The following is a 24,317-nucleotide window of genomic DNA, read 5'->3' as shown; positions in this document are numbered from 1 at the left end:
TTTGCAGGCAAGTGCTCTACCACTGAGCTACCCAAGCACAACTCATGACCCATCCTCACAGCTTCAATTCGCCAGTACCTCATATCCTGCCTTCAAAACTTCACAGAATCTCACCTGCGAACCTTACAGAACTAGCACTCCTTGAATAAAGGATACTGCGGAGCATGGCTTAGCCATAGCCTGGGGGATGTTTCCAGAAGATTTGCAGAAGAGCTTCTGTGATGTTTGGAAGGTAGGAGATGAGGTACTGGCAGAATTGATACTGAAAGGATAGGTCGTGAGTCGTGCTTGGGTAGCTCAGCTGGTAGAGCACCTGCCCGCAAAAGCCAAAAGTCCCGAGTTTGAGTCTCGGTCTGGCACACAGTTTTAATCTGCCAGGAAGTTTCAATATTACTTGAGTCATTGACTGAGCACTTGGTGGGTCTATTATGTCAACAAGATTTTCATATTCTGCTAGAAACACCATTGTGCACAGAAGAATTGTCATGCTTTAGTAATCAAAAAATTAATTTTTAATTGCCATAGAAGTTTTATTGTCTTTGTTTTCTTTCGATCTGAATTTTGTTGATGTTTTTGATGCTTTCCATAAGAAATTCAAAGGGGTGAAGTAACAGGTGAAAAAATTTTGAAGGGCTCAAGATAGAAGGTGAAAAAATCCACATCTCGCATTTGCCGATGACGTGGACTAGTTTCCAGATCTACAGAAGAACTGATGTGCATAGCTGACAGCATGGAGGTGGCAGCAAACAATATCAGTCTCCTTGTGAATGAACTGAAAACTGAGTATGTGATGAAGAGCAGGACTCAAGGTTATTCAAGAGACTCACTCTAGCTGGTAGCAGTTGCGACTAGTTTTAAATATATGGGAGAAATCTTTACGCAAGACACATCACGTGAGGCAGAAATTGGTGCAAGCATCCGAGCTGCAAACTGAATCAGCTTTTTAAGCTGCACAGTCTCTCAATGAATTTCAAACTCCAGCTGTACTAAGCACTGATCCAACGCGTTGGGTGGTATGGCTGCATAATTTGAAGTGCCCAGAAAAAAGACTTAATCATCTTCTCACTTTCAAGCAGAAAGCCTTAAGATCTGGTACAAGATGAGATCATTGGGGAATGGAAGATCTTGCATAACTGGGAGTTGCGCTAGAGCTATAACAGACCAAATATTGTAAGCCTGATGAGAACCAAACAGTTCATATGGGCAGAGCATGTCACTCAGACAGATAAACACATATGGCCTCTGAAATCCCTTTCTTTTATTCCCCAGTAGAGACACAAAAGAAAAAAATGGAGGAAAGAAACCCTTGAGGACTTTCCGCAGTTAGGAATATATGGTGATTGATGACAGAAAGCAGGGAATACCATCCGATGGCAGAAAAGCTCGGTAGTTACGCTTGGCCCTCTATACATGATTGCATAGAATAAAATAAGGGAAGTGCCTGATGGAATAAATGTTATAATAATATAATTCACCGGTACTTAGTTGCATTTTACCATGTGCAATATATGCTGCTGCTGTGTGAAACTAATCAATGAAATCAGTTGCTTTTATTCCTGCTCACAACTCATAGTCACACTTTACCGCACAAATACGAGATACAATAAATGACGGAATGCACTTAGTTCACTTGACTGTGTAGCACTAGTCTGCACGTTGGAACTCAGTTTGTAGCAAAGTGTCATCAACAGCACAAGCACCAATAAACCCAGCAGGGTCTTCGAGAGAATGTATTCAGCAAATTGCAATGATAAATAGCCCAGAGTTATTATCGTGAGAGTGCTGATTCTGCTTCAGTGGCCTTCCTTAACCCAGGGTATGAGGTGATTGGATACACTCACATAGCAAAAAGTGGTTTGTTGTATTTACACTCTTTATTCACAATAACTACATACACAAAAATTGTGTGTGGCTGACAACTGCACACTTAATAATGACAAGGTTAGGGAAACAGTACAACACAGCTATTAACTGTCCAAGTACAGAGCCCTATCACTGAATGCTGAATGCACATTGGCATGGAGTTGGTATAACAGGAGAACATTTGTGTGTAGTGGATAAGATGCAAATGGATGAGGCACCACTGGCAGCAGCCTGACTTGTTCATATTTGCCGGCTGCAGGCAACGTCGGCACGCTCACTTCGCCCAGTCGTCACTGGCACTGCGGTGGTGGATTACGTGGGCACGCTACCACAACCCTCACCTCTTCTGCAAATCTAACACCACAGGTGTCGGTGCACAGAAAGGGAGAACCTCGCCAAACTGACTGTTGTCGGTAGAAGGTCGGTGCGGGTGAGGAAGTCACCCGATCCACTCAGGCGATCCGATGTCGATCACAGCAGTGGTGACAACGGTGGAGCAGTGGCTACACGGCGACAGTGTCAGCTTCCCTCAGCTCATCAGATCTGAAGAGGCGTCACCCTTGCACAGACTGGTTGTAAGCTCCCTCCAGCCTAGTGGTGTGTACGGATGGAAGTGGCCTGGACAATGGTGTGCTGGCTGTGACGATGACCCCACACGTGTGGATCGTGTGGCAGCGAGAGATGAAGGCAGCTAAGACAGGGGAATCCCTGACCATTGCTCCAGTGAGTGTGTGGCGTCCAGGTAGCTGTCATCAGACTCCAATCGAGTGTCCGGGGAAGGCAGCAGTTCTGTGTCGACATTGTCTGTGCCCACCACCACATCCGGGAAAGGGGCCTTCACGGTGCCCTGCCCTCGGGAGAGGGCGATGCCTGCACGAGGGCTCTCCGACAGTGTCTGCTGCGGCTGTGGTTGCTCATTGCCCCACCGAGGGCACAGTCGATTCCAATGGTAGGAGAGTGATGCCCCGCCAGCATCTACGATGAACATTTACCAGCTGTGCATCTCCTGTACTGTAACCGGCACCTGTCCCAGCCTTCGACAAAGGTGTGCACTCGTATCGGATTACCCACGGCATATCGTGAAGGGCGCAGTCGTGCCACAGGACGGAGCAGGTGTAGCAGCGTCTGGAGTTTTTGGCTACGGAGAACCTCTATTGTGTTGTGTCTGTTCAGTGGGTTGGTCCCGTAGGTATTTAGGAACAGAGGTAATGCTTTATCAGCTCACGAGTCCACCGAGCACTTTGCTAATCACGTCTTAAATGTACGCACCATGTTTTCCACCTCACCAATCAGTTGGGGGTAAACTGATGCAGACGGGAGGTGAATAACACTGTTGCAGGTACAGAAATTGAGGAACAATATTGAGGCAAACTGTTAATGGAGCTGATCATCCGTGGCAATTCTTTGATTGAAAAAGTCTGCATTAGAGCCCGCACAATAGTGTCTGCCGAGGTGGAGCACAAATGCGTGGCATTTGGGTAATTTGACTGTGCATCCACCACTACAAACCACATGGAATGACAGAAAGGATCCACAAAATCGATGTGACAAGGCGTGGGCCACAAAGCAAAAGTTTGTGGGGGAGCTGCTTGGCACACAGCACACTGTTTGCACCCGTGGACAAGATTCTCTATCACTGAATCAGAGCTGGGTAAGTAGACAACACATCTTGCTAGCATTTTCGTGTGGATTATGACCCAGTGGCCACTGTGTAGAAGCACAAGAATCAGAGACCACAGAACCAGTGGGATGACGACGTGAACTTCGTCCGAACCCTTACTGAGGGGAAGTGTTCCGTCGACTGCTGGCAGCCGATTATGGAGAGGGAAAAAATGCAGAATGGGCCCAACTCCTTAGTGGGCAACCATTTAGGCCAATGTTTTGACACAAAATGGAACACCTGACGGAGCACTGGATCTTGCTGAGTGGTTTTCTCTATGAACTTTGCTGTGACTGGGAGCCTATTTGATGCCTGCTGCACACTATCATCGATCTGGAAATGCACAACTTCTGTTTTGTTGAATTCTGGGGCAGGACGAGTGGGTAAGCGTGGCAGCACATCTGCATTGACATGACAAGCAGTGGGATGACAATGATCTCGTACAGGTACCCACTCAAAAATAAAGCCCACCACTGACGTCTTTGTATAATCTTGTCAGGAAGCAAGAAAGTGGACCGAACAGTGCCACAAGCAGTTTGGTGATGAGATGGAATTTGTTTCCATAAAGGAAAACATGGAACTTGCGGACCACACAGATTATCGTTAATGCTTCCTTTTCTATTTGTGAATAATTGCATTGAGCAGCTGTCAGTGTCTTTGAAGCACATGCCAGATATTGTTCAGTTCCGTCAGTTTCCCTGTGAGACGAAACCTCCCCACATCCGAACTGGGGCACCTCTGTGACAAGAACCAGCTGTTTACCCGATGTATAGGTACTGAGATGTGGGGAAGACATTAGCAATGACTTGACATTGGTGTTCTTCTTGCTGCAGTCCATTTACCAGAGAAAAAGGAACACCTTTCTTCCTCAAGTTTTTGAGGGATGAATGACATCTGCCACATTGGGGATAAGTTTTGAATAGTAACTGACTTTTCCCAAAAATGCTTGGGGTTCTTTCAGGTTTTGTGGCTCAGGAAGCTGCTAAATGGTACTGCATCGTACGAATGCTCTCCTTTGAAACATAATGGCCCACATATCCTACCTCCGCGTGAAAAAATTTTGACTTCCGGAGGTTACTCTTGCAGTTTAGTGAAAACAGTCTGAAGGTCGTCAAGATGGTCCTGCATTAGGATACTGTGACGATAATGTCATCTAGAGAATTTTCACAACAGGGGATGTAGCATATTAACAGTTCTAATAATCACTGAAACCTAGCAGGGCGCTCAGGATGCAAAAGGCAAGCACATGTAATGGTATAACTTAAATGGGGTGTTGATAACAATAATCTGTCAGGAAGTGAAATCCAGACAAATCTGTATACATGCCTCCAACAAACCAATTTTTGAAAGACATTTGCCACCCACCAGTTCTGCAGGGATTTCATCAGTCTGTGGGATTAGATAATCCAGTACTGACTGAGCATTAATGGTAAATTTGAAATCTCCAAACAAATGCAGTGTCCCTGAAAGTTTGCGAATGACAACCAATAGCATAGCCCATTGGCTAGAGGTGATGGGTTTAATGACATTCAAGTCCTGCAACCTATCAAGTTCCTCCCCGGCTGCCGTTCACAGGGCAAAGGGGAGAAGCCGAGCTTGATAAAATTTTGATACGGCCATTGCTTTGGGGTGATTTGTGCCTCTAAATCCTTTGCTGCCCCCAAACCTGGGCAGAAACAGGGAACCAAACTCACGGCAGAGGTTGTCCAGCTCCTGGAATGGAATAGAGGCCAGAAACAAGATGTACCATGTTTCGAATTTAAAACCCAAAGATTGTGAATGAATTGAGACGAAAAATATTCTCTGACACCGCACTGTCCGTAGCCAAAACTGTGATCACCCTTATGTTAAGTTGATTCTCAATGTCTATAGTGAATGTACAGGAACAGGCTGATTTCCATAACAGACCAAATGACGATTTGTGGGGGAGAGAGCAGTTAACCCAGATGATGATATGTTTCCAGATTTTTGAGGGACATAGAGAACCCAGTGTTGATCCGGAAACAGAATGGTTGTTGCTGGATAAACAGCTCAATGTAAATCTTGCTGGTGATGTTGAGCTCGTGGCCACAGACAGGCATAACACTACGCACTTCTGTGAACTCCACATCTGTGGCTGAGGCCCAACTGTGATGAAAACTAAGACAGGCCACAGCCACAAGGTGTTGTCTACTGTAAGCAGTTCAAACAGTGCACCTACGTCAGTGGCAGTGCTGGCACTGTATACGGAAACAGTCAGGATGCAACACGAAACCACGGTGGATAACAGCAATGTCTGATTGTGACCTGAACAAATTAAAGGAACAAATAAAAGTTGTCAAGGAATGCTGCCGATGTTGTGCCAATGACCACACTGATGCGATGTCCGTGACATCCTCAGACTGTTCAGATGTAGCTCGTGATAGTTCGAAAGCCTTATCAGTAGCCAAAACCTCGCCTTCCATTGGATCTTCTAATTGCAATGCCTTCTGACAGACCTCTCCATCTGGGGCAGAGTGAACAATGACATCGCATCGAAGTGGTGGCAGTGAACAGACACAAACTTACACTTCTTACTTAGCTGACAGAGGTTGGCTACCTACGCTCGATAGGATTGGCCTGGTCCTTTTGCCATTGGTGGAACTTCACACAGGAAACCATCACGTTGGTGTGTTGTTTTGAAATAAAAAGAAGATGTGGTAAGATATCTCAATAATTTTATTTTTACATGAAAGCCTGTACCTTAATCCACACACTGACGCCATTACAGTCTGATTCTTCCTTGTTCACATTGTGTACTGAGTGTTTAAGATGCCTCCGATAATCGTGAGTCCCGCCGACTGTGAAGTATGGGCTGGTATAAGATTTCTTAGTGCTAAAGGCCTAAAAGCGATCGATATTCGTCATGAGATTTGTGCAGTTGACGGAGAAAACATTATGAGTGATGGGATGGTAAGAAAGAGGGTGAGAGCATTTAAAGATGGCTGCACAAACGTGCACAATGAACAATGGAGTGGGCGTCCTTCGGGTTGTTAATGAAAGTTTGGTGCAGGAAGTGGACAATAGGGTGAGAGGAAACAGACACTTTACAATGTCCTCCTTGCAGGATGACTTTCCTAATGTCTCTCACAGTGTCTTGTATGGCATTGTGACCGAGCACTTGAATTACCAAAAATTGTGTGCACGTTGGTTACCGAACATGTTGACGGATGTGCACAAAACCAAACGTTTTGACAGTACATTGACTTTCCTTGAGCAGTACCACAACGATTGTGACGTTTTCTTAAGCCAAAGTGTTACAGGTGATGAAACATGGGTGGCCGACGTCACACCAGAATCATAGCAACAGTCCACAGAAGTTGAGCAAGGGCATCGTTTTGCTGCAAGACAATGCCCGTCCGCATGTGGCGAATCAGACCAAAGATCTCATCGCATCATTTCGATGGGGAACTCTAGATCATCCTCTGTACAGCCCCAATCTTGTGTCCAGTGACTACCATCTGTTCCTGCACTTGAAGAAACACCTGGGTGGTCAGCATCTTTGAGACGATGATGAAGTCAAAACGGTGGTGATGCAGTGGCCGACTTCTATGAGGAGGGTATTCAAAAACTGGTACAACGTCGTGACAAGTACCTCAATATTGACAGAAATTATGTAGAAAAGTAGATTGAGGTACAGGCTTTCATGTAAAAATAAAATTATTGAAATATCTTAGCACGTCTTTTTTTAGTTTCAAAACGGTACTTATTTAAAAAACACATCTCGTACATGTTTCAGAAAATGACTATACCGATGGATCTCTCAATGGGGCAAATTTTTGAATCCAATGAAACATTTCAGGCACAATCCACGACAAGAAAAAAGCATTTTGCAGTTAATCTTCTAATGAAATGCTGCTACAGATGTCGCATGTAAGAGTCCCAATCTTCCTTTGCTTCTTGGAATGGTAGATATGCCAGGAGGTGGACTGGTGTGTAGATGGCAGTGGCTAGGGGCAGTGCTTCCAGTGAATGTGTAAATAATTGGTGAAAACAACTCTAACTGCTGTTCTTATTCAAGCTACTGCTGTTGTTGCAGCAGCCGAACCAATGAAGGATCCATTTCACTCTTGAAAGGCACATCCAGAATGAACTACTTTGTCAACAGGACAAGAAACAATTAGCGCCGAGAAATAATTAATGGTAGCATTACATAGTGATCATGTGCTGTAATGTGACAGGGTTTCATAGTTGTCCCATTTCACTATTAATCACTACTTTGAACTCTCAAACTAATCTTTAGTTATGTAGTATGCTTTATTTATGAAGTGTATTTTAGTTGACTTTTTAAACAGATGTATTTCCATACTCTTTTTCCATTGCCTTGGTCAATTACAGTTTTATTTCCTAATAGAAAAGAAAATTCTGTTTTGAGTCTTTTGTTTGTTTTTCCTTTGTAAATGAAAGTCCAGACTAGTTCTTATTCTGTGATTATACAGGGTGGTCCATTGGTAGTGACTGGGCCAAATATCTCATGAAATAAGCATCAAACGAAAAAACTACAAAGAACGAAACTCGTCTAGCTTGAAGGGGGAAACCAGAAGGTGCTATGGTTGACTTCCTAGATGGTGTTGCCATAGGTCAAACAGATATCAACTGGTTTAAAAAAAAATAGAAACCCCCATTTTTTATTACATATTCGTGTTTGCCGGATTGTTACATTATTTAAGGAAACAGGAAGTGTTCAGTCACATGTCAAATGTCAACCACAACCTGCAACAAATGATGATGCCCAAGGAGGTGTTTTAGTTGCTGATGCATCTAATCCTCACATCAGTAGTAGACAAACTGCGCGAGAATCGGGAATCTCAAAAACGTCGGTGTTGAGAATGCTACATCAACATCGATTGCATCCAGACCATATTTGTGTGCACCAGGAATTGCATGGCGACAACTTTGAACATAATGTACAGTTCTGCTGCTGGGCACAAGAGAAATTATGGGACAATGACAGATTTTTTGCATGCGTTCTATTTAGCTACGAAGCGTCATTCACCAACAACGGTAACGTAAACCGGCATAATATTCACTATTGGGAATGGAAAATCCACGATGTGACTCACCTGTTGTGAGGTTGAGGTAAGACAAAAGTGAAGAGGAAGCATCAGAGAGAGTAGGAGGGCAACAATAAAAAATGATGTCCTATAAAGAATGCAATTATTGAAATGTCCACTGTATCCGTTCTAGTAATTTGACAGCACTAAACATTGCACAATTTTCAACTGTTTTCTTTGTGGTTAGTAATGGATCACTTCATGACAGAATGGTGCATTATCATAGTGAAATGTAGTGAATGTTGTGCAGAGACTGCTCACAAACTCTGTGGAATGTGTGGTCAACTTAATGCATTGAATAAGTTGACTGTGATGAAACTGAGTGCTAAATTTGATAACACTTGTTCAGTTGTGAACATTAAACCCTTGGGGCCTCCTCAGGTTAGTCATTCTACAGAAAACATTGATATCTTAGGCAATAATATTATTTTTAAGTCCAGTGAAATCCATTCACCAATGTCTGCAAAAGTAGGATATCACAAGAACTGGCATGAAATGAATTCTGAAAGATCTGCAGCTTTGGGCCTATTAAAATCAAACTGATATAAGAACTGATGTCAAATAATCACAAAAAGTGCTGAGCATTTGCCTGTCAGTTACTTGAGAAACCAAGAGCGGACAATAGTTTCATCGACAACATGATGTTCGATGATGAGGCATTTTTTATTGAAAAGCTTCCTAAGAGTTAGGAGCACAGAAAACCCTCCATTAATTGTAGAGAAGCATGCAAAATGAGTGACTGTATGGAATGGCATGTGAGCTGAGGGCCGGAAATGCATTAAAAATAAGTGGCGAATGCTACTGCAGTATGTTAAGTGTGTTTCTGTGGTCTGAACTGGATTGTTTGAATGCTGATGAGTTTTGGATTAAAAAATATGGCTCAGCTTGTCTCACAACAGTAGCAGAAATGGACTTGTTACGAGAGAGGTTTGCTAGCTGGATTATTTCTGGCAGTGGTGACATGAATTGGCTACACAGATCTTGGGATCAGATACCATGTGCCATCTTTCTGTGGGGATATTTGAAATCTCGTAAGTACATCAACAAACCACAATCACTTCCAGAGCTCACAGCTGGGATTCGGTGTGTAATTTCAAAATCAGAGGTGCGAGTATGCTGAAAAGTATGGGAAATTGCTTCAAAAGAACAACAATGTGATTGCAGAGTTGTGGAGAGCCTTTGAGTAATATCATATTTCATACATAATCAAAGGCATCATATACTGTGATAAGATGTAAATTACATAACTTCATCATTAAATTAGAATTTTATTATGCACTAAAAACCTGCACTCTTTATGAGACACCCTTTGTATTAGTAAGCATTAAGTTGGCAGGTGATATTAGGGTAGGATGAAAAATAAAGATGTATAGAGGAAGAGAAATGAAGCACAAAATGAATATTGCATTACAACTAGGAGGAAATCAGAAAATGATATTGTGAAAAACAAAGAATGTGTGTGTGTGTGTGTGTGTGTGTGTGTGTGTTTGTGTGTGTGTGTGTGTGTGTGAGAGAGAGAGAGAGAGAGAGAGAGGGAGAGGGAGGGAGGAAGAGAGAGAGAGAGAGAGAGAGAGAGAGAGAGGAAATTAAGGAGCGAAAGGAAAAAGAAAATTGCCAAATGTATAAATAAATGAAATTTATTGTAATCAATAATTTAAAAGAGGTGTGTCAAGGATTGAGTGTTAACAGGTGTTAAATCCAGGAGGGTGGCAGGATGCATAGATATGTTGGAGAGCAAGCTCCCTTATCTAAGTTCAGAGAAACTATCAGGTCAGAACAGGCAGATAGCCCCCTGTGTTTGTAACATTCACACAGCTTCCCTAAGTCATGCTGTAGCGCATGCTAAGCAACTGACAAGGGAACCTCCCCATCTTGAACAAAGGACCTCCCATTCCGCACCTGCTCATGCTAACCACGGGACCACGGCACTCCTGAGCTCACACTATCCTTGATGTTGCCTATCTTGTGCATGGACTACTCAGTTTGTATATTTTGCTTATTTTTTTCATAGTTCCACACTTCTTCCTGTTTTCTAAGTTGATCTGTGTTCAGTTTTTCAAGGCCTATCCACTGTGCCAACTTATAACTAAATCTGAGGGGGATGCGATGGGGAGATTCCCTTGTGAGACCTGAATGTCCTCAAGCCAGAATGTTCCATCTCCATTCATGTGCTCAATGTGTTTAGCAGTGGTAATTCCAATATAAAACACTTTTGTGTTTTTCAGAAACAAGAGCTGCATTAATCAGAGGGTGAGAGGAGGACACTGCTAGGAAATTTGTTCACAAACAAGTCTACGGGGTTGTTTAGTTAAAGGAAATTGGGGGTGAGGCTGTTGTCGAAGTTGTGGAGGGTTTCAGTGGCAGAACAGATATGTTTGCTGCAGATGCCTAAGCTGTAGGGACAGGAGTATTTGATATGGAAGGGGTGTCAGCAGTCAAAGGGAACATTTACAATGGAGCCTAGGTCCGTGGTGTTGGGTTCTCTTTACCAAAGAGTGTGGGATTTGTCTCATAGCTTATGTTCATCTTAGAATAATGTGTGTACATCTCAGGCATGTAGTTCCACAGGTTTGGCACAGATCTGGTCTGTCAGGTTGCGTGTTGGGATCACTTACCTGGTGCCAGATGGCTCTAAGCACTGTCTAGGTAATTTGAGGGCTGCACACTATTGAGGTGGTATTCTCCAACCCATATCAAATCATACGGTTAACATTTTCATTTTGCTGACAGGTTCAACTTAGAGGTGCTAATGCACAAACACACACACATCTGGGAGTCGGGGATCAGCTGAATGGATTGCAGTACGTTTTGACATAAACCTGATAGATCATGTACAGGACCAGTTAAAACTTGCAGTGCATCATCACACGTACCATCCTCAGACACCAGATGTCCTCAGAAATGTCACTGTCAAAGAATGGCACAGGTTCGATTGATGACGTGTCAACTACCTGGTTATTGGCGTGTTAAAGTACACGAGGTAGAGAAATTAGGTATTGAATGTTGCGCTGCAGAAGATTTTCATTTCACAGTTGATCAAAGATCCATAGCTCCAACAAACTGCTTTTGTTTTGGTTATTGTTTTGTTTTTATTTTACATCAGTGTTATATTTTTCAGTTTTATTCTTTCACTCCTTGCTTCCCTTGAATCTAACCCCACACATATTTGCAGATATACAAATGGTGTAAATGTTTTTTGAGCAGATTACATTGTACAGTTCACTAGGTTAAGATTTATGCTACCTGACAAAGAAAGTGAAGCACTAGGAAGGAAAGGGGGAAATGAAATCAAATTTCATGGACTGAGAGAGAATGTGATGCTGTTGCAGCGATTACAAAACTGAGACAAATTTACTGAGAACCTTGCATTATGGACCCACCTCTCGGATAGCAGGCACAAATCTAAAAAAAAGAGTTACGATGTGCACGGTACACAATATGGCAATCCTCCCTAATGGTGGCGAGACACTGTCGATGAGAACCTCGACAACAAATGTGCCTGTCCTCATATTCCTATGTAGTCCAACTTCAGGTCACTGTCACATCTGAATGCTCCACAAATCTAGATACTGCAAGAGGCCCCTTTTGAACTCTGTTAGACACTAATAATGCCTTCTCACACAAGCATGCAGCATCTGCAGACCCTTTCCCAGTGATCAGTTAACATGTGATTCTCTTCACCCATCTCGTGTACCTACTGGCCTGACAACAACACTAAACATGAACAACATTAGTGCACTCTGGTGGACTTCCTACCTCCACAGAGAATTGCAACTCTAATCAATTACATCCCCACTGATGAGGTTTTATTGACATCTGGCCGTATCTTTTGGGTGCTTCACTTTTTTTGTCAGGCAGTCTAGCTTAAGGTTACTGTATTTATTCTACTTGATATGCACTTGATGATGAGTCAACCAAATATCAAAATAATTGGATCATAATGAATAATGACTTATGGCATAAATAATTAACATGTCAAGTAAACATGCAGTAAAAAGTTCTTAGCAGATACTATGTGATAATCAGATATTTTTACTTTCAAAAAGCCTGAGAGTGTAATAATCAGTACAAACAGATTATTGCTAGTCATAATTTGTTGTTAGTATTCTTTACAGAGTTGGCTAGCAGTGGTTTCTTATCCCTGTTAATGTGTAACTTGACTCATTTTGGTTGAAACCTGAAATTGATAGCAGTGAGATTTTTGTGGAAAATTTAAATGTATATCAAAAGGATATACATTTAAATAAAAGTAGACAACATTCCATTACAACTACTAATAGCCTTGGGAGAGCCAGCCCTGGCAAAACTCTACCATCTGGTGAGCAAGATGTATGAGTCAGGCGAAGTACCCTCAGACTTCAAGAAGAATATAATAATTCCAATCCCAAAGAAAGCAGGTGTTGACAGATGTGAAAATTACCAAACTATCAGTTTAATAAGTCACGGCTGAAAAATACTCACATGAATTCTTTAACGATGAATGGAAAAACTGGTAGAAGCCAACCTCGGGGAAGATCAGTTTCGATTCCGTAGAAATGTTGGAACACGTGAGGCAAAATTGACCCTACGACTTATCTTAGAAGCTAGATTAAGGCAAGGCAAACCTACGTTTCTAGCATTTGTAGACTTAGAGAAAGCTTTTGACAATGTTGACTGGAATACTCTCTTTCAAATTCTGAAGGTGGCAGGGGTAAAATCCAGGGAGCGAAAGGCTATTTACAATTGGTACAGAAACCAGACGGCAGTTATAGGAGTTGAGGGGCATGAAAGGGAAGCAGTGGTTGGGAAAGGAGTGAGACAGGGTTGTAGCCTCCCCCAATGTTATTCAATCTGTAACATTCTAAATATGTCAGATAGTGAAGGACCTGGAAGAGCAGTTGAATGGAATGGACAGTGTCTTGACAGGATGATATAGGATGAACATCAACAAAAGCAAAATGAGGGTAATGGAATGTAGTCGAATTAAATCGGGTGATGCTGAGGGAATTAGATTAGGAAATGAGACACTTAAAGTAGTAAAGGAATTTTGCTATTTGGGGAGCAAAATAACTGATGATGGTCGAAGTAGAGAGGATATAAAATGTAGACTGGCAATGGCAAGGGAAGTGTTTCTCAAAAAGAGAAATTTGTTAACATCGAGTATAGATTTAAGTGTCAGGAAGTCATTTCTGAAAGTATTTGTATGGAGCGTAGCCATTTATGAAGTGGAACATGAACGATAAACAGTTTGGACAAGAAGAGAATAGAAGCTTTTGAACTGTGGTGCTACAGAAGAATGCAAAGGTTAGACGGGTAGATCATGGAACTAATGAGGAGGTACTGAATAGAAAATTAGAGGGATGAGGAATTTGTGGCACAACTTGACCAGGAGAAGGGATTGGTTGGTAGAACACATTCTGAGGGATCAAGAGATCACCAGTTTAGTACTGGAGGGCAGTGTGGAGGGTAAAAATTGTAGAGGAAGAGCAAGAGATGAATACAGTAAGCAGATTCAGAAGTATGTAGGTTGCAATAGTTACTTGGAGATGAAGATTAGATTAGATTAATTATTCATTCCATAGACCCACAAAAGAGGGGGTCTTCCTGGGTGTGGAATACGTCAGATAAACACATTACAAAAATAAAATTAGAAAAACTTGAGTTTCATCAGTTTTAATGATCCTCAGTCAGTAAGCAGTAAAATTATGCACATGATTTAAAATTAAACTTCTAATATTTACAGGTTTAATACTTACATCTGCTTTCATTAAATCCATCATTCACACAATAGCTAGTTACTTGGCTATTACAACCAAGTATTGTCAAAAATTAAAGTAAATTATTCATTTCAATGATCCTCAGTTAAGAACGGTCAAATTATGTACAAGATTTAAAATTAAACTTCCACCATTTACAGACTTATGACTTACATCTGCTTTCCATACATCCATCATTCACACAGTAGCTAGTTACTTGGCTGTTACAGCCAAGTATGGTCAAAAATTAAAGTATAATAAATTTTCATTAAAATTTTCTACTGCACTTGTTGAGAAATTCGTGGATGGAATAGAATGAGGTGGCGACCAAAAATTCTTTTAAATTATGTTTAAATTGTGTCTTGTCTGAAACTAAACTCTTAATGGTTGCTGGTAACTTATTGAAAATATGCATTGCTGAATACTGGACTCCTTTCTGGGCAAAAGTAAGTGATTTTAAATCTTTATGTATATTGTCTCAGATGGCAACCCAGTTCTAAGCAAAGAAGGGAAAGCAGAAAGGTGGAAGGAGTATATAGAGGGTTATACAAGGGTGATGTACTTGAGGACAATATTATGGAAATGGAAGAGGATGTAGATGAAGATGAAATGGGAGATAAGATACTGCGTGAAGAGTTTGACAGAGCACTGAAAGACCTGAGTCGAAACAAGGCCCCGGGAGTAGACAACATTCCATTAGAACTACTGATGGCCTTGGGAGAGCCAGTCATGACAAAACTCTACAATCTGGTGAGCAAGATGTATGAGACAGGCGAAATACCCACAGACTTCAAGAAGAATACAATAATTCCAATCCCAAATAAAGCAGGTGTTGACAGATGTGAAAATTACCGAACTATCAGTTTAATAAGTCACAGCTGCAAAATACTAACGCGAATTCTTTACAGACGAATGGAAAAACTGGTGGAAGCGGACCTCGGGGAAGATGAGTTTGGATTCCGTAGAAATGTTGGAACACGTGAGGCAATAATAACCTTACGACTTATCTTAGAAGAAAGATTAAGAAAAGGCAAACCTACGTTTCTAGCATTTGTAGACTTAGAGAAAGCTTTTGACAACGTTAACTGGAATACGCTCTTTCAAATTCTGAAGGTGGCAGGGGTCAAATACAGGGAGCGAAAGGCTATTTACAATTTGTACAGAAACCAGATGGCAGTTATAAGAGTCGAGGGGCATGAAAGGGAAGCAGTGGTTGGGAAAGGAGTGAGACAGGGTTGTAGCCTCTCACCGATGTTATTCAATCTGTATATTGAGCAAGCAGTAAAGGAAGCAAAAGAAAAATTTGGAGTAGGTATTAAAATTCATGGAGAAGAAGTAAAAACTTTGAGGTTTGCCGATGACATTGTAATTCTGTCAGAGACAGCAAAGGACTTGGAAGAGCAGTTGAACGGAATGGACAGTGTCTTGAAAGGAGGATATAAGATGAACATCAACAAAAGCAAAACGAGGATAATGGAATGTAGTCAAATTAAATCGGGTGATGCTGAGGGGATTAGATTAGGAAATGAGACACTTAAAGTAGTGAAGGAGTTTTGCTATTTAGGGAGTAAAATAACTGATGATGGTCGAAGTAGAGAGAATATAAAATGTAGACTGGCAATGGCAAGGAAATCGTTTCTGAAGAAGAGAAATTTGTTAACATCGAGTATAGATTTAAGTGTCAGGAAGTCGTTTCTGAAAGTATTTGTATGGAGTGTAGCCGTGTATGGAAGTGAAACATGGACGATTACCAGTTTGGACAAGAAGAGAATAGAAGCTTTCGAAATGTGGTGCTACAGAAGATTGCTGAAGATAAGGTGGGTAGATCACGTAACTAATGAGGAGGTATTGAATAGGATTGGGGAGAAGAGAAGTTTGCGGCACAACTGGACTAGAAGAAGGGATCGGTTGGTAGGACATGTTTTGAGGCATCAAGGGATCACAAATTTAGCATTGGAGGGCAGCATGGAGGGTAAAAATCGTAGAGGGAGACCAAGAGATCAATACACTAAGCAGATTCAGAAGGATGTAGGTTGCAGTAGGTACTGGGAGATGAAGAAGCTTGCACAGGATAGAGTAGCATGGAGAGCTGCAGCAAACCAGTCTCAGGACTGAAGACCACAACAACAACAACAATGTATATTGTTCTTATTCCTAGTATTGATACTGTGTACTAAGCAGTTAGTTGGAAAAAGAGATGTATTATTTACAACAAACTTCATCAAGGAATAAATATACTGATAAGCTGTGGTTAATATGCCCAATTCTTTGAATAGGTTTCGACATGATGTTCTTGGATTTACTCTACACATTACTCTTATTATACGCTTCTGTACTATAAAATTTTTTTTCTCAGTTTGTGGAGTTACCTCAAAATATGATACCATATGACATAATGGAGTGAAAATAAGCAAAATATGTCAGTTTTTTTATATTTATATCTTCTATGTCTGACATTATTTGCATTGCAAACACAGACTTGTTTAGGCACTTTAGCAGTTCGTTGATATGTCACTCCCAACTGAATTTATTATCAAGTTGTAATCCCAAGAATTTTACACTCTCAACTTCTGCTATTTCCATGTCGTCTTGTTTTATACACACACTAAAAGGAAATCTATTCAAAGTTCTGAACTGCATATAGTAGGTCTTTCCAAAGTTCAGTGACAGTGAATTGGCTATGAACCACTTATTAATATCAGTAAAAATTTGATTAGCTGCCCTTTCTAAATTTATATTTGATTTACTATTTATTACAATGTTTGTATCATCTGCAAATAAGACAAACTTGGCATCTGGTAATGTAACGGATGACAGGTCATTAATACGCACAAGAAAAAGTAGTGGACTTAGTATGGAACCTTGGGGAACACCACATGTAATTTCTCCCCAGTCAGATGATGTCTGATTGCCTACTGCTGAAGTGTTACGTAATGACACCCTTTGTTTTCTATTAGTAAGATATGACTGAAACCACTTTGCAGCACTACCAGTGATGCCATAATATTTTAATTTACTTAAAAGAATGCTGTGATTCACACAGTCAAAAGCCTTTGACAGGTCACAGAATATGCCAGTTGCTTCTTGCACAGGATAGAGTAGCATGGAGAGCTGCATCAAACCAGTCTCCAGATTGAAGACCACAACAAAAACATCGAAAGGATAGGGAAATGGAGGTGATGTATTTGTTGCAGCAGACAAGAAACTCAAATCTACTGAGGTAGAAATTGAAGATGCATGTGAGATTGTTTGGGCCAGACTCAGTATCAGGAGTGGGCATAAAATGGTAATTGGATCCTTCTGTCGCCCCCATCTCCTGATGTAAAACTGAAAACCTTAGAGAAAACCTCAGCTCACTTGTGCATAAGTTCCCCAACTGTACTGTAATCATTGGTGGAGACTTTAATCATCCAGCAACCAATTGGGAAAATTACATCCCGAAAAACATTACTAAATACCTTCTCTGAAAATTACCTAGAACAGATTCCACTGGTGATGGAAATATTTTGAATTTAATGGGAACAAATTGACCTGACCTCTTTGAGGATGTTTACACTGAAACTGGATCAGTGACCGTGATGGGTTGTGGCAACAATGATTACCAAAGTACAATTGAAATAAGCAGAAAGATGTATATGTTCAGTAATCAAAATTTAAAAAATCAGTAATGTCATAGGAACTTGAAACTTTCAGCACAGGTCAGGAGCATGTAGAGGAAATATGGTCAAGTGTAAAAAATAGTTGACCATGCACTGGAGAGATATATACCCAGTAGAGCAGTTCATTCCGGAGGGGGGGATGACCTCCGTGGTATACAGTCACTGTAAAGAAATTTCTACAGAAATAGGGATTACAAACAAAGCATAGGGTTATAGATAGAGATATGCTGAATGAAACGCATTTGGCTGTCAAGAGAGCAATAGGTGATGCCTTCAGTGACTACTGTAGCAGAATATTTTCAATTTATCATTTACAGAACACAAAAAAAATCTGGTTGTATGTAAAGGCTGTTACTGACACCAAAGTTAATGTCCAGTCCCCAGTGAATGAGGCAGGAACTGAAATTGAGGGTAGCAAACCAAAGGCTAAAATGATTAACTCTGGTTTCAAATGTTCCTTTTTCAAAGAGAAACCCAGGAGAACTGCTCCAATTTAATTCTCTTACCACTGAAAAGATGAATGAAATAAGTATTAATGTCAGTGGTGTTGAGAAACAGCTGAAATCGTTAAAACTGAACAATGCTCCAGGTACCAATGGAATCTCTGTCAGATTTTATACTGAATTTGCAGCTGAGTTAGCCCCTCTTCTAACTGTTATATATGGTAGATTCTGTCTTCAAGAAGGGTTGTAGAAGTGATCCACAAAACCACCGTTCAATATCCTTGACATCAGTTTGTTGTAGTAACATAGAACATATTCTGAGCTCATACATAATGATGTATCTGGACAGAATGACCTTCTCAGTGCCAACCAGCACAGATTTAGAAAACATCGCTCATGTGAAACGCAGCTCGCACTTTCCTCACATGACATAATAAAAGCCCTGGATCAAGACAACCAAGTATGCAGTATTTCTTGACTTCTGAAAATCATTTGACTCAATACCATGTCTGCTTATTGTCAAAAGTACGATCATATGGAGTATCAAGTGAAATATGTGACTGGATTGAGGCCTGTTTGGTAGAGAGGACACAGCATGTTATCGTGGATGGAGAGTCATCATCAGATGGAAAAGTAACTTAGGATGTGCCTCAGGGAAGTGTGGTGGGATCCTTGCTCTTCATGTTGTGTATTAATGAGCTTGCAGGCAATATTAATAGTAAAATCAGGCCTTTTTCAGATGACAGAGTTATCTGAAAGAAGCTGCATAAATATTCAGTCAGGTTTTGATAAGATTTCAAAATGGCTCAGGGATTGGCAACTGGCTCTAAATGTTCAGAAATGTAAAATTGTACACTTCACGAAATGAAAAAACATAATATCCTATGACAATAATATCAATGAATCACTGTTGAAATCGGTCAACTCATACAAATACCTCAGTGTAAGAGTTTGTAGGGATATGCAATGGAATGATCACCTACATTCAGTCATGGATAAAGCAGGAGGTAGACTTTGGTCTATTGATAGAATGCTGGGGAAGTGCCATCAGCAATCAGTCTACAAAGGAGATAGCTTGCAAATCACTCATGTGACCGGTTCTAGAATATTGCTCAAGTGTTTGGGACTTGTAACAAGTAAGGCTAACAGGGGATATTGTATGTATACAGAGAAGGGCTGCATGAATGGTCACATGTTTGTTTAATCCATGGGAGAGTGTCAGAGAGATACTGAAGGAACTGAACTGGAAGATTTTTGAGGAAGTCTATTAACAAAGTTTCAAGAACCAGCTTTAAATGATTACTCTAGGAATATACAACAACTCCCTGTGTACTGCTCACATTGCTCTGTATGCACTGCCAACAGACGTTAGGCTGTCAAAATGCAATCTGTAGGGGTATTAAAAATTCATCAGCTCATTAAAAAGTAGTAATTCTGCTAGTCATGACAGTCTCTTTAGCAGGATATTGCTACTTTGTTCTGACATGACAGGCATATCCTTTAACTATCTTTGTAATACATTAATTACTAAGAGCATATTTCCTGACATAATATCCTTAAACATGCTGTAGTGACACCCACGTATAAAACTGGAGGAAAGCAAGCCACCTCTAATTACAGAGCTACTTCACTCCTTCCAAATTCTTTTGCTTTTACCCTTAACCCCAGCAATATTAATGTATTTTCAATATCTCATATTACTGGGGAGGGGGGGGGGGGGGGGGGGGGGAGTAACTGATGCACACACTAAAAAAAGTAAAAAAATCATTAATTGTTGTTGTCTTATATTAACAACATACTTTTTAAAGAGGTACTGATGAGTAAGGATGGTCTAGAAGCTGCAAATATCTTTTAAAATATTCTTATATCTAAAAACAAAGATGATGTGACTTACCAAATGAAAGCGCTGGCAGGTTGATAGACACACAAACATACACACAAAATTCAAGCTTTCGCAACCAACGGTTGCTTCATCAGGAAAGAGGGAAGGAGAGGGAAAGATGAAAGGATGTGGGTTTTAAGGGAGAGGGTAAGGAGTCATTCCAATCCCGAGAGCGGAAAGACTTACCTTAGGGGGAAAAAAGGACAGGTATACACTCGCACACACACACACACATATCCATCCGCACATACACAGACACAAGCAGACATTTGTAAAGGCAAAGAATTTGGGCAGAGATTTCAGTCGAGGCGGAAGTACAGAGGCAAAGATGTTGAATGACAGGTGAGGTATGAGTGGTGGCAACTTGAAATTTGCGGAAGTTGAGGCCTGGCGGGTAACGAGAAGAGAGGATATACTGAAGGGCAAGTTCCCATCTCCGGAGTTCTGACAGGTTGGTGTTAGTGGGAAGTATCCAGATAACCTGGACGGTGTGACACTGTGCCAAGATGTGCTGGCTGTGCACCGAGGCATGTTTAGCCACAGGGTGATCCTCATTACCAACAAACACTGCCTGCCTGTGTCCATTCATGTGAATGGACAGTTTGTTGCTGGTCATTCTCACATAGAAAGCTTCACAGTGTAGGCAGGTCAGTTGGTAAATCACATGGGTGCTTTCACACGTGGCTCTGCCTTTGATCGTGTACACCTTCCGGATTACAGGACTGGAGTAGGTAGTGGCGGGAGGGTGCACGGGACAGGTTTTACACCGGGGGGCGGTTACAAGGGTAGGAGCCAGAGGGTAGGGAAGGTGGTTTGGGGATTTTATAGGGACGAACCGAGAGGTTACGAAGGTTAGGTGGACGGCGGAAAGACACGGTGGAGTGGGGGGGATTTGATGAAGGATGGATTTCATTTCGGGGCAGGATTTGAGGAAGTCGTATCCCTGCTGCAGAGCCACATTCAGAGTCTGATCCAGTCCTGGAAAGTATCCTGTCACAAGTGGGGCACTTTTGGGGTTCTTCTGTGGGAGGTTCTGGGTTTGAGGGGATGAGGAAGTGGCTCTGGTTATTTGCTTGTGTACCAGGTCAGGAGGGTAGTTGCTGGATGCGAAAGCTGTTTTCAAGTTGTTGGTGTAATGGTTCAGGGATTCCGGACTGGAGCAGATTCATTTGCCACGAAGACCTAGGCTGTAGGGAAGGGACCGTTTGATGTGGAATGGGTGGCAGCTGTCATAATGGAGGTACTGTTGCTTGTTGGTGGGTTTGATGTGGACGGATGTGTGAAGCTGGCCATTGGACAGATGGAGGTCAACGTCAAGGAAAGTGGCATGGGATTTGGAGTAGGACCAGGTGAATCTGATGGAACCAAAGGAGTTGAGGTTGGAGAGGAAATTCTGGAGTTCTTCTTCACTGTGAGTCCATATCATGAAGATGTCATCAATAAATCTGTACCAAACTTTGGGTTGGCAGGCCTGGATAACCAAGAAGGCTTCCTCTAAGTGACCCATAAATAGGTTGGCATACGAGGGGGCCATCCTGGTACCCGTGGCTGTTCCCTTTAATTGTTGGTATGTCTGGCCTTCGAAAGTGAAGAAGTTGTGGGTCAGGATGAAGCTGGCTAAGGTAATGAGGAAAGAGGTTTAGGTAGGGTGGCAGGTGATCAGCGTGAAAGGAAGTGCTCCATCGCAGCAAGGCCCTGGATGTGTGGAATATTTGTGTATAAGGAAGTGGCATCAATGGTTACAAGGATGGTTTTGGGGGTAACAGATTGGGTAAGGATTCCAGGCGTTCGAGAAAGTGGTTGGTGTCTTTGATGAAGGATGGGAGACTGCATGTAATGGGTTCAAGACTTTAATTTTTGGATCAAGTTTATCTCAAAGCCTTAAAACATTTATGGAATGTTAAAGAAGAATCAAATAAAAACAATAAATACATTTTTTTTTTAAATTTTAAAATAAAAATTAACTGGCTAAACTACACTGTTCTCAAAAGGCGGGCATTAAGTAACCCTCCATTCATGCCCCCTCCCCTCCCCCCTACCACTTGGTGTTGTGAGAGTTGAGCTATATTTGTAATCAATCAATGACTGGAGGCATATTTCCTAACAGTTTTAAATATTCTGTCATAACACCCACGTACAAACCCAGAAAGAGGCAAACTACCTCTCATTACAGATCTATGTAATGCGTTGCAATATTTTCAAGAGAGTTAGAGAAGGCAGGGCTTTTAAGTGCCTCTCAGTTCGTCTTTTGTAAAGAATTCTCCACAGAAGAAGCTATACAAGATGTTACAAGTCAAGTAAAATTCTGCCAGAGCTAAACAAGACTTTACTGAAGCATTTGACTGTGTGGATGAAAAAATTATATTTGGCAGACTAAAGTGTTATGGCATTACTGACGTTCTCACATGAACTAATCTTACCCTTGTATTGTATTGTATTTATTGGTCCTGTTGTCTACAAAAGGATCTTTTGCACGAGACATTCAACAAATAAAGTTATAAGTACGCTTCTGAAAGTGATTTCTAGGTGTATTTATTTAAGGTTACAATAAAGCTCTTTATGTGTTAAGTATTTATATAGCACACTTCATAAATTTAAATACTATTCAATGGAGTAAAAGCAGTGATGCTGTAAATATGTCTTTCGATATAATTCCAAAGGTTTTGACCTCAGTAATAGTTTTTATGCTTTTGGGAAGTTTGTTATAAAGTTTAACTCCCATGTGGGAAGTACCTTTTTGCCATAAAGATATGTTGATTTGGGTTAATGTAAACTTTTGTTTTTTTTCTGGTAAAATATATATCACAGTTTGTTTGCAGTCCTTACCTATTACATTTATTTTAATGAAAATAAGGGTTTTCATAATGCATACACATGGTAATGGAATAATACCAGTTATCTTAAACAGAGGTTTGCAAGAGTCTCTAGGTTTGCATGCAAACGTTATTCTCATGGCCCTCTTTTGTAGTTTAAAAGTGCTGTTAGCTGTTTTAGAGTTTCTCCAGAAAGTGGCTCCATATTTAAGGTGAGAATGGAAGTAGGCACAGTATGCATTCATTACTGTTTTCTCACTATAGCATGATTTTAGTGAGCAAAGAGGGTAACATGTCTTGCTCAGTTCTCATTAAGGTATTCAATATGCTTATTCCATTTAACATTGCTCTGCAGCCAAAGTCCTAAGAATCTTGTTACAGTATTGTTGCTAACAAGTTCGCCATTAACAGAGACCAATGGGATAAACATGTCCTTGTTTGGAACATTGTGGAGTTTTAATGCCTTTCTTTTTTTCCCTTCCCCCCCACAAGTTGATTTCTTTGTGTCCAGCTGCTAAGTTGTTTTGTGACTATGTTTACTGATTACTGTAACAGTTCTTTACTGTCTCCTTCTAGTAAAATTGTAGTGTCATCTTCAAATATCATTGTTTTATGTGCATCCACATTTAAGTTGAGATCATTTATATACAGAAGGAACTGAAGGGATCCCATTACTGATCCTTGGGGTATACCATATTTAATTTGTTTCAAGTATGATAAGTGTTCAGATACAGTTTTTAGGTGAATATTTGTGTGTTTGATGCACACTGCCTGCTTATGATTGCTTAGGAAGGAACTGATCCAGTTGTTGGACAGACCTCGAATACCATCTTTTTCAATCTTTGACAGCAGAATCTTATGGTGCACCATCTCAAAAGCTTTTGACGGTCAATAAATACTCCTATTGATCCCTGTTTCTTTTCCATCAGGTTAAATATGGAATCGATGCACTAATAAACAGCAGTTATTTCTGAATCCATGTTGTTCATTGCATAGGATATTGTTTTTATTTACAAATTTCATAAGTTTGTCATACATAATGTTTTCTAATACTTTTTAAATGAAGGAGGAAGTTGTGATGGTTATGTAGTTATGTATGTCATCATTCTCACCTTTTTTATATACTGAAATGAATTTAGATGTTTTCAATACAACAGGGAAAGCGCCTGCCTGAAGTGAGCAGTCACGTA

Source organism: Schistocerca piceifrons, chromosome 11 (assembly GCF_021461385.2).
Source record: "Schistocerca piceifrons isolate TAMUIC-IGC-003096 chromosome 11, iqSchPice1.1, whole genome shotgun sequence".
Classification (NCBI taxonomy): domain Eukaryota; kingdom Metazoa; phylum Arthropoda; class Insecta; order Orthoptera; family Acrididae; genus Schistocerca; species Schistocerca piceifrons.
The sequence above is the reverse complement of the archived record's forward strand: the minus strand, read 5'-3'. Positions refer to the sequence as shown.